Below are 12820 nucleotides of genomic sequence, written 5' to 3' on the forward strand. Positions count from 1 at the left end.
ATATATATTTTTTTATTATTTTTTTAATTTTCTTGTTTATATTTTTACATTGTATATTTACCCTGGAAGTATTGAATTATATGGCGCATAAGAGATTTTTTTTTTTTTTTTTAATTAAGTGCCTGATGATTTGCCAGTATTATATTCCAGATACACTATAATCAAACAGCTGGTTAAATATTTCTTCAGATTTTTTTTTAACTTTTAGTATGATGCGTTTTAAAATCTGAGTTTTCCATAATCCAAAGAAAATATCATGTTTCCCATAATCCTTTATTCTCATTTTATATTTGTTATGTTATGTGTTAAGAGACTAATATGATGAGGGAATTTAAACCTACATGGTATAAGCATATAAGGTCCATCTACAAAATGGTCAAATTCTTCTTATCTGCCATCAAATTCTGTTTTCCATAAAATATTTTTTTCTTTTTCCTCTGTCTCTAACCTTTCCTTACCTTTTCTCTCAATATGTCTTCCTTTCTCATTTGGTTTTGGTTCAGCTTTTACTCTCAGTAAATGAATTTATTAAAACCACATATAGCTTGTACTTTTTGTTCTGCCATCAGTTTAATTTTTTTTTTTTTATGAATATTAATATTTAGGGATTATGTTCCTTTAAGGAAGCTGAAATCTAGTAGCTAAAGTTAGGTTCCTTCTCCTCTATTCTAACAAACACTGCCTGAACCAATTAAAAACAATCAGCAACTTAACAACAGGGTAGAATGTAAAGGAACAACCCAACAGATCCAAAGAAAAGGAAATAAGCATACATTTCCCTATTATATACACATAAAGTGGGTTTCTTATACCTATATATTGTTTATTTAAAGTTTATATCATCTGTGTGGACCAGAAACCACTTCAAGCCTTAAGCAATAAGTCAGCATCCAACCTCATGCTGACGAGACCCATTAAGGATGAAACAGACACTACATGAGTGGTGATCTGGCTATTGCACTCTTTAACAAAGCAAGAATTTAGCACAATATTTAGCAAGAATTTAGCAAATACATTAAAAAAATAACTCTATAAGGCATAAATATTGGGGTTCTATCACAGTATATGGTCAAATGTTGCCTAGACCTCCACTATGGCAAAGTACACCAAGCATCTAATTTGTCATTGCTATATTGCTTACCAAGGAGCTGAATGAGTGAATGAATGCTGTTTTAACCCAAAAGCAAACATTCCGAGCTTTATTTAAAGGCTGTCTAGTATAGCGGACATTTGACCTAAATGGATCCATGTAAAAAGTGGATATAAGAGGCAAAAGTTGATCGTTGTTAGCATTATTTGCATTCCCAGAATCTTTTGTATTTGTGGTAGCACTACAAGGACGTTGTGGAAAAAACAAGTCATTTAGGCTGTCTGGTGGATGTAGATGCTATTTCTTAATTCTAAGTGGAGGGGTTTTCCATCACACTTTTTTCCTCACCATGGCTTATGTTATTTATGTAAAGCTGTAAATACTACTACATAGGCACATTTGGAGTATCATGCTGAAGGGTTTAGAGAAAGGGAATCTGTGGTGATGCTAGAAGTGAGCATTTTAATGTCTCATCACTATAATGTCCACAAATATGCGACATGCTCATTTTTATCATTTAACAGACTTATGTAAGAGAAGCGAGGATAGGAGATGAAGAACAGGCTTGCTCCTCTGTGTAAGAAAAAATGCAGTTTAAGGGAAACCCTTAGGAATCAGGATTGAGAATCAAATCAATAACAGCTTTTAGGGGGGATATCTCCCACCATAAGTGCTACACTCTTTTCTGTGCCTTGCACCAGTTGTGATCTACGAGAAGTACATATCTGTCTGTTTAACATACTGTACATCTGTTGGTTCCTAGTATGTTCAACTAACGTTTGAGTAAATAACTACTTATTACTTATAGCTCTTATAAGCTTCTCCAGCCCAACAGTAACAAGCATCCCAACATATGTAACAGCAACCAACTGACATGGCTCATGCAAAGATAATACTGTTATGTGACTCTCAATAACTGGTTTGTCATACCAAGCACCACAGTTTCACACTTCTTGTTGTCTTCACAATGAGGTTTTGAATGTGTTTTCCTGCTGACTTTTCTGTCTCCTCTGCAACAAAGATGTAAAGTCCAGGTAACGCATACATAAATCATTAATAAACATTTGTAGGCAGAAAAACATAACAACACTTAAAGGAAGTTTGATATACAGTTTACGGTTAAAAAATGTACGAGAAGAAATAAAAAAAAAAGCATGCAAATAATGACACACACACAATGGACCATTGGGCACCCCGTGCTTCAGTTTAGGTATAGAATGCCACCATTTGCTGAGTGCCATCGTATGATGTCATATCCTGGCACTCTCCAACAACAGGTAGTGTGTCAGGAAGTGTCTGTGCTGTTGGCGGCACATATCTCCACCTCAGTACTGTGGTGGCTGTCAAGGAGACCCAACGGACAGCTGTTGTGAACCCCTCAGATAAGCTTGGGCCCAGGTCAGTTGCCTGGTTTTCTTAAATAATTCAGTGTAATCTTATGTGTACTTGCAGTTTGTGTTGTGTGTTTCAACAGACTACATCATATAGATTTGCTTTTAGCAAACTGAACAGGCCCTGTGAAAAAATATCATAGGGTTTCAACTAGACCATTGTAGGCCAGTGTTCTTGATAACTAATGTCCCATCCACATCAAATGAGATGGCGTAACTTATTTATTTGCTTATTTATTTAAGAAGATGCTACTATTTATTTTTTTAAATGCTGGGACGCCCAGTGATTTGAGTATAGCCAGGCTTTGTATGCTTGTATAGATGATTCTGTGTACAAAGAGAACAACAGCTCGCTCTATGAGGAACTTCTAAACATTCTATACATTTGTTATTTTTAAATCTACTACGTAGCAAACATTGTGACTCATTTGTTGCATTTTAAACACAACTATACAATGTTGCTGCATGGATCAAAGTACTATTTGTCAGTGACTGACATTTGCTTTGCCCAGATGCTGCCGCTTGTCTCTTTGCAGACAGCACTGCTCAGTATTTTATGCATTTGCAGGGAATGCTGCATGTGCACAGAGATTATATATGCAATGTATGGGTTAGGGTAACCCCAAGTACTGGGTAGGAGGGAGAGTAAGTAGATGAGAAAAGGAGAGAAGGGAGCCTGGAAAGCAGTGCTTCACCTGGAGGCTCTGGTTCAAACCCAGATGGTTCCCAGGTGTAGCGATAGGGAGTGTGCTCTGCAGCGAGCAGCTTGATGTATTTCAGCAAATAGAGCCGTCATGTAAACATACAATAATTGGTGAAATGGTTCCTTCCTAACCACCTTTAGTTGCAAATGAGTGGCAGTTTACATATAATACAGTACTTTTTCCATCTCTCCACTCACAGGTGTTATAATGTATAATTATATCAGACTCTTATACTAGATAACAATATTTTGATTCGTTTTCAGAAACAGTTATTTGGAATTTTGAAGCAGTTGTAAACCTGCATTTTTTAATCTTGCACAGTTAGATTACAACATTTAGTATTACATATTTTATAATAGGCATTGGGAAAATTCCTCACTTAATTCTGAATTTTGAACTGTAGGAACCTATCTAGGTTGTGAAAATGTAAGGCAATTTTTCAATAACCTATCTCCACTTTTGCAACACGAAGAAGGAACATCAGAGAAAAATCAGTGGCATAAGTTGATGCCAAGTTCAGAGGATCAGCGTTCCAAAGACAACACTGAAACTGGCATATGCTTCTTCCACGTTCACTTGCCTGTTGCTGAACAAGCAGATGGCCTCTAGATTTGTTTCTGGAAATTTGCCTTAAGTACAGTTTTCCTTCATTGCGTGGAGCGAGAGTGGTCTGCAAGACCATTCTAGGTGGCAGTGAGAATTTAACAAACTGTATATGCTTCTGCAAAAATATTTGTGTCCACAAAATAGAAAACAGTACCAGGATTGAGGACATTACAAACAAGAATATAACGACTGGTAATAATTTTCATACCCCGAAACATTTGACTCAAGGAAATTCCATATTTTAATCGTCCACAAATTGTAATAGTCCATTGTAATATATATATATATATATATATATATATATATATATATATATATATATATATATATATATTTATTATTTTTGTTCCTTAATAAAGCATCTGTAAAGCATCTGTATTTAAACAGGCATGTTAGCTATGATATACCAACAATAAAGCAAAAATGTAGATGTTTGAATATTATTACATCTTCATAATATGCAGGGGTCAGGTCTGAACTATGACCCTTAGAAGTTCTCACTTCACCCTGGGAACATAAGGTTACCTTAAATCCCTGAGACCCAGGAGCAATCCCTGAGAGTTCCCAGGTATAAGTTTGAGAACAAGCACTTTTTGGATTTTCGTATGATAAATATTAGAGTAAACAAAGGGTTTAATGAATCTCCTTCAAGGAGTTGCACACCTCTGGAATACTAGATTCTGCATTGTCACCAGAGGCAGAGTTTTATAGCTCATTTACATTTGGCAGGGTAAAAATATCAAAGGGTTTCACTAATGTAAGAGAAAGAAAACAAATATTCATTTTTCCATAAAAAGAATTAAAAGGATTATGGGAGATATTAATTCGCATGCGGCATAAATACATTTTCCATTAGAACATGGAAACAAAGTCTTTTTCTTGCATCTAAGTTAGATTATGTTTTCGTGCTTAACTATTTAAATCCACAAGGATCTTTGTTTTATTGTGTCTTGAGTTTCTTAAAAAAAATACATTTGTTTTCATTGTCAGTGAGGATGGAACAATGTGAATTTGATAAGGAAACATTGCAGAAGCAGACAAATAGCTTTAAAGTGTGTAATTTGGCTTATATTTTGTCTGTAACTAAGAAATCTTTACGATCGCTTTTTGTGGATAACAAGCATAACTATTAAAATATGCATTTTTGTTTCATGTGTTTGTTTTTTTTTTTTTAAGAAAATCTCAGAATGTCAAGCATAAATAAAAATCAGTAAAAATCTGGAACACAATGGGAAGCAAATTATATATACGAGTTCTGTATAAAAAGAGGATTAGTAACATTGTATTTCAGTGTTAGAGTCAAGATCTGAAATAAAGAGCTGCTGCGTAGAAATTGTCAATAAGTATTTATGCAACATCTAAGCCTTAATGTACTGGTTTAAATGGTAATATTTTTCGACACATTGTGCCATATTCACTGAATTCCTATTCTGACATTTACATTAACCTTAAAGGATACAGACTGCTGTCAACCTTTTAATAACCCACCTTTTTATGCCTTTCCAGACCTAGTACATTTTTCAATCACATTGTTGGCTAAAGTGTTTTTTTTTTTTTTTTTTTTACTTAATTTTGCACTTCAATTAATTGATGTTTTTATTTGTCTGGCATTCCTGACAATATTACATGACTTGTTTCATTTTCATTATCTATGAGCATCTCTTGAAAATGGAAACTACTATATCTGCTATGCTTTATTTGGAAACCAGCCAGGATAATTGGTCTTCAGATCTGCTGAGAAAGTTTTGTTGGCAGTTGATGTTAAATAGTCACAACTGGATTTCTGCCACTGATCTTTAGAACAAAGGAATAACTTGTATCGAGTCTCCACGATGTTTATTATTAACCCCTTAAGGGCAATGGGCGGTCCCTAAACCCATTGAAAACAATGCATTTTGAGCCCATACATGTATGGGCTTTGTCATTAAGGGGTTAAGATGCTGTATAGACAGAGGAAGGCACAATTATGGTATTTTCTCTCTCCAAAACAAGGCAGAATGGATTTTGTTCTGCAGGGAATGTTGGCTAAATGTGCCACACTCTTGGCAAACAGGAATGGACTGGGGATGGGAACGTCCAACACCGATAAATGACGTGAGTGTGGTCGCTCATGCACTTTTCCAGTGTGTAGCCACTTATATCCAGCAGGCGGCTGCCCACCAAAGCATCAAATCAGGCATGCGTAGGAGGGGATCTTGGACAATGTCCTGCTGGACCGTGCTGATGACCCAAAAGGCCTGTTGGCAAACAATGTTTCTTTCCAAAATCTGTATCTTTTCTGTAGCTTTTGACAACATTATGGTAGAGCATCCAAATGTACATCCATAAGGGTCCACAGGCGAGGGCAAATAATGGCACTTACTTTGGAATTTTGCCACAGCACCAATGAACATGAAGTGCAATTTGAAAATACAGGAGAATTAGCAATAAAAAAAAGGTATATCCAATAGGCCGAGACAGCATCTCCCATGTAGCTTGTGGCATTGAGTTTTGTTTATGTTGGCAGCTGTATTGTGTTAATAAACACTCAAAACTGGAATTGATTTTTTATGTGATTTTTACCCTGGGAGGCAATGGTTTGCTAATGACTTCAAACAAACACCTCACAGGTACCAAGGGAAAGAAATGTATCTTAAAGAAGATACTGTGCTTTAAATTAGGATTACAATTAACAGTATTAAAGACGGTTATAAAGGAGTACTCAGATACTGAATTAGTCACTTTGTCAAACAGGTCTAAAATAGATATCTAAGGGTCTGTGGCTGCACCCAAGACAGCGGGTTATTTGATAGGTCTTTGCCAGACTATTTATCCCCTATTCTACCTTTGTTTGTCTGTAACAAGTACACACAGAAATAATTCAAGGTTTCTCCATCTCCAGACTAACTTGCATCTTGCATGCTTTGTTAAGGACATATCTCCATGGAGCCCAAGGGCAGAACTCGTGATGCCCGTGAGCTACCATGGAATGAATAAAAGCTTCTTGATACCGAAGAAATTACTAATTGCAAAGACATTTCAATTTCACAGATGAATAAGGGCCCTGACTAATAACCTCGTATTTGCCCAAAGTTCCCAAAGTTCTCCATGTAACTACAGGCACACTCAAGCAAACAACACAGAGAATAAGTAAGCATTTCTCCATGTCACAAATAAAGAAGAATGTTACGTCACATCTTTTCTAGAAAAACAACACGATTCAGGATGCTTTCCAAAAACAATATTTGGTTACTAAAAGGGCCAATCCGACCACATTTTTAATACAGGTCAAATAATATGTTTGCAGTTCTACCCAAGTTTGACCGAGTAGGGATTTACTTTGCCTGAGCTACCCATTTTGAAACTTGAAGGTCACTAATATCAATCATATCCTTGAGACTCATTAGGGGTTTGCACCATTTTACAGCCTGTAAGGGTTCTTCCAATGCTTCATTGCTAGATTATCACAGCAGGATATGCATCATATATTTTGGTAACAAGTACAGTATTATCACTCACAGGACCTGAAGCCAAACTAGTTAAGAGCTCTGCTTTATGGAGACCAATAAAGGAACCCATAAAATGGTTACTTTCATCCTTCAGTAGAAAGTGGGGTTAAAACATCATACAAGTGGGCCTAAAAACATTCAGCTAGAAGCTTGGAACGCATTTGTAGGAACGTTATATTGCACAACCAGTTCTTATAACTTAAAACCCTTCTATGCAACAAGCACAGATCAAATAACTGAACTATTGAGGCTTTTATTCCAAGGATATGTCAATAGAAGAAAAAGGGGTTATAGTAAAGGGATGTAATAAGAAAGTAACTACTATGGAAAAGTATACATTTTCTCTCACAAGGGCCATAAAAAAATACTTTTGAACAATCCACAGCAAAAAAAATGTTTTAGCATTAAAAACAACTATATGCTATGTGCACGTTGGGGGTGATACGGTAATGATGTAGGCCCAAAATGAGAAGAAGGCTTCCCACAAGACCCTTAGTGGTTAATAGGCTTTATTCTCATCTGGTATTTTTACACACATAAATATCTAAAATTTCAATGATTTAATTTATATGAACTAATAAGTTAATGAAGTTTATAGCCTAAGGCTATTACTAATATTAAACTCTCAAAATATTATATAAAAGTAATGGATTTTCTTTTGTCGCCATCACAAAGGTTAAAGGTAAAGCTTATTATATTGACCCACAACATTCTAAGATGTAAGTCAAGTTTTAACACTTAATAAATGTTATGCTTGTTTAGTGATGTTCACAATGTTATAATGTACCTTTAACTATAGTTATCTGTAGATTGGTACACTTATGATCTCATCAGTTACAGTTACTCAGGTTGCAGCATGTTGGCATTAAAAGGGTTAAAATGTTGCTTGTAAACTGTGTTTTTTGTCTTGCCTGAGCATGTGCAGGAAGTTTTTTTCAGACTTCTAGGGTACATTTTTCTGTCTGGCATGTATATCTCTTTAAGTCTCGCTAATAATAAATGTGTCCACCATTGAATACTTAGCAGAAGTTGGTTTGTATTGATTTTAATATATCCTTTTTTTAGCAGTCACAGCCTCGATTCCACGATCACTATTTCACAAACTATGCATTTTCAAGCACCATTACCATCAGTTAAGGTTTAGACAGGTTATTGAATCAGGCCGCTGATCTCTAGTCACCTAGGGAAGGGTAAATCAGAAATGAAGTGTGGCTTCAACTCTCCGTGGAGTTATTCACTTGCTATTGTCCATCCAGACAATTGCCTTTTCATACGAGCTCCTTCAATGCATTTTTAGATTCTCTTTCATTCCTCTATGAATTAAACCGGGCAACAATTAATTTCAGTGAGAGAGAGAGAGAGAAAAAAAAAAGAATTCAACAAGGATCTATTACCCCTCTCAGCTTCTGTTTCTGCAATGAAAATCTATTTCTTTTCTCTATTATGTCTTCCATAATTTAATGCCCATTTTATTAATGGTCTGAAATAATTACGGAACCTTTTGTAATTCTCAAGTATGTTTTATTTAATTGTGCAATAAATGTATAATCGCTGCTTTCCATCTCAGTCTATTATGGTGGTAAAATTAACAATTATGCAGCAATGGGTTTAGGTCTCCTGGAAATCACTTCAGATAACGAGACGTGTATAAATCATTCATGAGGACGATTTTATGAAAAGAGGAAAAAAAAGGAGCAGGGAGGGAAGATGTTAGAGAAAAAAGAGGAACTGATGACATTGGGAAGCCAAAGAACTGGCTTCTATGAGATCACAAAGATATTCGCACATCTATGCATATTATGTATATATATATATAATCTTATAATGCAGCTGCACATGTTATTATTGTTATTAATTTATTTATATATATATATATATATAGCGCCATCATATTCTGCAGTCCATCACATAACATTCTGAACTTTCAGAAACGAAAGGTGAGGAGGGCCCTGCTCCAACACGCTTACACTTTAGAAACTCAAATCCTATAGTGCTAAAGGAGGGTCAGTTTATCAAGTGAAAATCTGTACAGTGTATTTAGTAAGTTAATATGTTCATTACCCCGTGTTCATGGACATTTTAGATGTTTGACTCTGTCCTTTCGTTATATTTGTGTGTTTCATGATTGTCCTACTGTTTCTGTTGGTTAGGAAATAATGCATTTATGGACAACCATTTACCATTGTTCTCCCATGGAAGTAGTTTTCTAGCAGCTTATATATTTTCTATGCATGATTGCTTCCATCAAAATCCTAGGACTTAGGTTTCATGTCTGAAACTCCAACAATTATCTTGGACATGGGCCTTTTTAGATCTATCTAAATGATGTATTGTCATGCACAAAAAATGACCTTATTGATTAGAATTATTTTTTTGTACAAGAACGTAAGTAGATAACACAGAGACGGTTTTAGTATGATCCAGAGATTTTTAAGCAGGTGTCTATGCTGGTACCTGACTTTTTTATTATTAACTTTAGTGGGAGGTTTTAGTATATTTAGAATGGAATATGGAAGGAAAGGCTTGAGACCTCCTTTATGTTAATGTTTAAGCCTCCCCATCCCTCACAGCAGAAGATGGGAGTGAGAGGGGTATAGTTGGGCAATATGTCCCTCACCTTTAATCACTCAAACCCCTTAACCCTCGGAAATGAGGAGGTTGTGATATTTTGTCCTCCCTTTGGTTAATACGATGTCCTGGGGGCCTCTGTTTTTTATTTTGTAAATATTTTTATTGTATTGCAAGGGAAGATTTTGCGTGCTTTAGACAAAGACATGTGAGTTCTGATTGAACTCACATGTCCTCACCTGAAACTCACAACATGCAAAATTGCAGACCCTCACAAACAACTTGGTGAACTCTACAAGAGTTCACATGCAACCTCAGTTGAGTCCGGTCAGTTAAGTAAACCTCTAACTTGTGGACTCCAGAGACAACAGCTAGTGTCACAATCTTTACCATGTTAGCACAAGATCCAAATACTTTAGGATGCGGTTATTATTGGTTCATTTGAGAAATCCTATGCATTGCTACTGTAATTTTCTTCTTTGTAAATAAATAGTCATGTTATTTTTAAGGACTTCTATGAAAGTTCTTACTGCTGAACTTTTGCCTTTAACAGGTTCATGAAGAAATCATGGAGATCTTTACGGACAACTGTGCATACCTGCTCTGCTGTCCATGAGCACCATGAGGAAGCCATAGAGCTGTTTCTCCTTATATTTGTTTACTCTTCCGGATATTCCTTTGGTCCACTAGGGTCACTGTGGTGTCTATCATGCAGGAAACTGCAGCACAGAATAGTTTTATCCTCAACATTATAACTTTAACATCTGTTCATGAAGTTGAGTGCCAGGGAAAAAGCACAGTTTAAGGAAATATGTATATAAACATCATGGGTCATTTTTCAAGTCAATAAGTTATCAGATAAAGAGACAATACAGTGGTTGCTCTAATAAGAAAGGGCACATCTAGAAAAATTTAAATATTTATATAAAAGCTATATGATTTACAGTTCAATATTATCATAATTATTATTATTAATAATCCAGGACAAATTTTCACTAGGTTAGTATAATCTTAGTGTACTATTATCAATATATATTTGTATGGTTATATTTTACATTATAATGTTACCACATTGTTCTATATATATTTTTGGTTTACTGCAACATTCCAAGATTTCTAGCAAATTAACAGTAGATACATTTTGTGAAACATTTTTATATTTTTCAGCAGAAAGTGCCAAGCATAAAAAAAAGACAGATAGCCACTTCACTTATGAATGCATTATACAGCTCGTACCACCAAGACAATAAAGTGCGGAGTCAGTAGATCAAGTCAGAGTCAGGCTGTTTGGAAATGTTTTGTGCACACACAAAGATTTTATGGGAGGCAGAGAAATAGTGGACAAATGTTTCTTGTACATACACCAATGGTCAACATATTAAGAAGCAGTCAACAAACACTTATCTCTGGAAAGGGAGGGCTGGCATCATTGTCTAAGGTCTCTGGGGCTGCTGTGTAGAAAAGCTATTCTGTACACAGAACGGGGCAGCTCTTAATTCCAAGTGTAAACACGACTTGGTCTACAGACAAAAGAAATTATCATTAATTTCCCCAATTACCACCAGCGCAAATGTTACTAATGGCTCGTTATCACAACCTCTCAGCGAGAAAATGTCTTTGTTGCACAATCCATTACAAATGGCTTTCCCTTGCTTATCATTTATAAATCCTAGGTGTGTATTTCCTATGGCAGCAGACAAGCTGTGTGTGAATGGGACTCCGACCTTTGCAAAGTCCGCTATTATAGCACAGGCTACGGAAGCTATACGCAGATTTGAAAATAAGAGACTTAAAACAAACTACAATTTGTTGACACTCAAGGAAATAATTCTCTGGATAACACTCACACATTATATACTAAGGTTCTTAAGATTTTTTTTTATATAATTAAGACTTAAAAATGAACAAAGCTGTATTGGTCCAAGAGATGATGGGAGTCTTAAGTCAAACAGTGTAATGAGAAACAGTCCACCAGTGGAAGTGGTGAACACATTGAGGAAATTTAGACATGCATGGGACGGGCATAAAGCTATCCTGAGTCTAAGATAAGACCAAGGACTGAGTTTGAGTCTATACATCACCCTTAAAATTATGTTTCTATAATGTCTATTTAATACAAAATCCAGGCCAGGTATGTAGCAAGACTCATACACTTGGTTATTATGGCGGTTTTGACTGAAACTCTATCCCAAAATATGGTGGCAACCTCTTTATTTGGGTAGGGAGCGCTTCTCTTGGGGATAATTGCAGGACTTCATTATTATACACAACAATTACACCAATCTTGAGACACACGGGCTTTTTATATGTGGTTTCATAATTGCTTGTTACCTTGCTGTGTTCTTTGTTTATAAGTTTGCCTTTATTTTCTTCTTCAATAAAGTTAGAGAAAGAAAAAAACCGCATATGGACAGAAAAGTAAAATATACAGAGGAAAACACAGAAAGTAAAGAAAGAGTGAGAGCCATTTATAACGGTGCTTGGCTTCCCTCCACTAACAGCAATAAATAGATTTAATTGTCCAACTTCATCATTTTAATGTCCTCATTGTGCCGTGTTTGCAAACTGTTTCCTGATCCATTAGTAAATCTCTTTTTCATCATACAGAAGAGGGGTTTCCTCTGAGGGAGAAGTAGATCAGTTGTGGAGAAGTGTAAATGACCTGTCGCATTGCATTGATCAGCCTTGAGATCTGTATCAGGGCAAGGCAGTCAGGAGCTGCTCCAATTAGAAATTAATCACACAATGCTTACTAATGGGTGACAAAGCTGTGACCCATTTAATGGGCCGTGATCAAATCATGTCTCTTTTCATCAGCCGAGAGGCCGTTAGAATTAATCACAGATCATTTATCACCTTGTAAAAAAGCCTTTTCAAACTGTTCCGTAAACGGCCGACGTTTGAAAGTAATTATGGGATCAGTTAGGCTCTTAGAACAGCGATCTACAGGCACTGATACGGTTAAAGGCCTTA

Source organism: Spea bombifrons, chromosome 3, assembly GCF_027358695.1.
Source record: "Spea bombifrons isolate aSpeBom1 chromosome 3, aSpeBom1.2.pri, whole genome shotgun sequence".
NCBI lineage: Eukaryota > Metazoa > Chordata > Amphibia > Anura > Pelobatidae > Spea > Spea bombifrons.